The sequence below is a fragment of the Suncus etruscus genome, chromosome 7 (genome assembly GCF_024139225.1).
Source record: "Suncus etruscus isolate mSunEtr1 chromosome 7, mSunEtr1.pri.cur, whole genome shotgun sequence".
Lineage (NCBI taxonomy): Eukaryota > Metazoa > Chordata > Mammalia > Eulipotyphla > Soricidae > Suncus > Suncus etruscus.
This window is the reverse complement of record NC_064854.1, coordinates 5,276,837-5,280,567: the sequence shown is the minus strand read 5'-3', so window position 1 is coordinate 5,280,567 and position 3,731 is coordinate 5,276,837. Positions and strand designations below refer to the sequence as shown.

Sequence of the window (3,731 nt, the reverse complement as noted above, 5' to 3'; positions counted from 1 at the left end):
CGGCCTTCAAATATCACACTATTCGTGATTATTCGCTTACTGAATAACCGCAATAAAAATCGCATTAGTAAGAAAAAAATCGCATTAAACATTCGCATACTCCAAGCAGTTCCGTTCGGGGTATGCAAATGTTTAATGCGATTTTTTCTTACTAATGCAATTTTTTATTGCGAATATTCAGTAAGCAAATAATCACAAATACTTTGCGCCTAGTGCAGACATCATTTCCGCTGCTCCTGCCCCTGAGACCGAAGGGAGAGAAGTTTATTACAGAATTAGATTTTGTCATTCCTTCATCATGACTTCATCAAAGCCTACAGTGAAAAGAAAGATTGATGACGAGCACAGACAATTTCAGGAAAAGTGGGAGACGCAGTATTTCTTTGTTGAGCACAGGGGCATCCCCACATGTCTTATTTGCTCAGAGAAAGTTGCAGTGCACAAGGAATACTAATTGAAACGCCATTATTCAACTAAACATGCTGAGGAATGTGCAAAATATCAAGGAAATGAGAGAGCCAAGCGGGTTGCCAGTCTTAAAGCATGTCTAGTGAGGCAATAAGATTTCTTCAAGAAAGCAACCAAAGAGAATGTTGCATCAGTCGAAGCTAGTTACATGGTTAGTGAGATGATTGCTAAGGCAGGGAAACCATTCACAGAAGGAGAGTTTGTTAAAAAATGCATGTTACAGGCTGCAAGTATTATCTGTCCAGAAAAGAAAGGTCAGTTTACAAAATCAGCCTTTCTGCCAACACTGTGGCAGAGTGCATTTCTGACATGTCAAGTGACATTTAACATCAACTGTGTGAGAAAGCCAAATGTTTTTTTTTTTTTTTTTTTTTTTTGAGTCTGAGAAATTTATGGTTTCATTTGGCCCCAAAGACACTGCTTTTGGGCTCGCAATTAACCTTTCGAAAAATCACTAGACATACGAATTCCAATATCCCCACACCCAGGTCCCTTCTCTATCCCATGGCTCCTCCCCGCGCTCTGGAATGAAAGGCGCATCTCGCCCCTCTACATCTCCCGAGCAGCAGCCTCTGTCCTCTGGGGTTTGCCGTCCAGATGCCAATGAGGTGCCACTCCAGTGGTCACATGATGGCACAGCACGAATTCTGCTTCCGGCCGTTTTGTAGAAGGCTTTTGACTGGATCCCCAGCACCTCTGATTTGGATACCAGATCATCAAGCTTCTCGCCCACGCTCCAACAAGGACTCCATGCTGTTGTGGCAGGATGATTTTGTCTCGCCTAATTCCTGCCTGCACTTTCGTCATGGGGGTCAGCTTCTCGGGGATTCTGGTACTTGCTGAGATAGTCCTCCAGGCCTGCATAGGTGATGGTCTGAGGGGACCCACAGGGCCAGTCTATCCTCGCGACCTGCTTCGAGAACTCATCCAGGACCTTCTCCAGAAGGGTGAAAGCCACTCGAGAGGGGTATTCGCTGTCGGCAATGGCCACCCCGGCTAAGCAGTCAGGCCGCACATACACATGGCATAAGTAACCTTCTTGCCGACCGACGCCCGGCTGCCTTTCTGTGAGCGCTCCACGATGAGTTGGCTGGTGAAGGTCATGAATTCCGAGACACTGGAGCGCTGGAAGAAGCTGAAGGACGACATGTCGTGCGCGTTCTTCAGCAGCACCACCTTGGGGTCGCCTTTGTAGAGAATGCCGAGGCTGTAGAGCTTCATGGCGCCGCGCCCCGGCCCGACGAACCACCGCCGGACCGGTTGGACCCGCCGGACACGCTGGACGCACCGGACACCGCTGCGACGGCCGCCGCTTCCGACTCCCAAAGCCAAATGTTTTGATGCATACTCAGTTCTCTTGATGAGGGTACAGATATAACAAACACTGTGAAGCTCACGATTTATGTCCATGGTGTTGATTGCAATTTTGAATTGAGCAGGAGAGGGAGCTGCTCACAAATTTCCAATGCATGGCCAGATCACCTCTAATGATATGCGAGTTTTGCCATGGAAGAGGTTTGTTGGAATAATAACCGATGGAGCACCATCACAGACAGGGAGGTAAAAATGGACTGGTGGCACTTCTTCACAAAAAACTTGAAGAGGACGGTAGTAGAGATGGCCATTGCTCTTCACTGCATTTATCCATCTGCAGGCCTTTGGCAGTAAATGCCTGCCGTGGGGACAATATATGTCTGTTTTTGTGAAATGCATCAACCAAATCAACCAAATCAGATCCAGGGGCTTAAAGCACAGGAGGGTTCCGTGGTTTTTTTTTAGAGGAAATGGAGTGAGGACTATGGAGATGTGCTCTATTTCCCGAGAGTACGTTGGCTCAGCAGGGGAAATGTCCTTGAAAAGATTATTTTTTAGTTGAGAGAAGTGAAAGCCTTCATGGAGAAGGATGGAAATGCTGGTTCTGAGTTGAGTGATCACAATATGCTCATGGACTTAGCTTTCTTGTTGACATCACACATAAGCTGAATGTACTAAACAAGATGTTACAGAGGCCCTGGGCAGCTTATCAGTGCTGCCTATGACAACGTGAGAGAGAGCATTCTCCACAAAACTTGTGTTACGGAAATCCCAGCCTCTCTCAGACAAACCTTTGCCATTTCCCAGCATGCAAGGAACTGTGGATGCAGGCATACCATTCAGTGGTGAGAAAATATGTTGAGTGCTATTTTTAAGTTAGAGAAGGAATTTGATCACAGATTTGCAGACTTCAAAAAGCACAGAGACACTTTCCAAATTTTTGTGGACCCCGTTTCCTTTGATGTGCAAACATGCCCCCTCCTGTGCTTCAAATGGAGCTTATTGTCCTGCAATGCAACTCTGATCTCAAAGCCAAGTTCAGGGAGATTAGTGAAAAGCAGACATGCATGGAACAATTTTTGAGAGACTTGCTCCCCAGCTTCCCTGAGCTTTCCAAATGTTCAAGCGCACCATGTGTTTTTGGGGAGCACATATTTGTGTATAAAGTTATTCTCCACATTGAAGTTCAATAAGTCAAGAAGTACAGGTCTAGACTTAATGATGATCATCTTCAAGCCATACTGAGGGTCTCAACTGCTTCCTCTCTAAAGTCAAATGTGGTTCAGATTTGTGAGAAGCACTGTCAAAGTCTCTGGCAGCAAGGAATAGGCAAAAGATGCGCATGTTCAGAAACTGTTCATGATCTTCACTCAATGTTCTTTTTCATGTTCAGAAGAAATAATTAAAACTGTTAATAATGACGTTTGAGGACTTTTTTGGTGAAATCCCTTATGCAGCCCTGCCCTCACCCTGACTTTGCCCCCTGCGGCCCTCCAGGTAAATTAAGTTGAGACCCCTGCCCTAGAGGTACTAAGGCTCAACACAAACTCCTTGTTCCTTGTTCTCAAGTACCTCTGGAACATAAGTTTTTTTGCTTTCCTGACTCCCTTTGATAAACTAAGGACATCCTCTTAAGTTCAGTTTTTGTCAGACATATATGTGAAAATAATTTAAGCTGAGCACAGTTTGACATCTCATTCATAGTTGATTTTTATCTAGAAGTGTCACAAGATATGAGAATACATGTGTAAATGGAGTACTTTCCGATTTTTCTTTCTTTTTCTGCCATCCTCTGAAAAAAGCCCCAAATGCAAGGCAGCTCTCTAGAGATATTTCATTTCTTTGTACCCATTCCAATGGGGCTTTCAAGTCTTGTCCTTTGACTAGGTTTCTGGAAGTCTCCTATTGCTTTAAATGAGCATTCACCTTAATAATACAGCTAACTTTGA

At 44.8% G+C, this 3,731-nt stretch overlaps 1 pseudogene; it reads right to left on the bottom strand.

Annotated features, from left to right (window-relative positions):
- Positions 1-1,091: 1,091 nt before the first annotated feature.
- Positions 1,092-1,733, bottom strand: LOC126014146 (synaptobrevin homolog YKT6-like; annotated as a pseudogene).
- Positions 1,734-3,731: the final 1,998 nt, after the last annotated feature.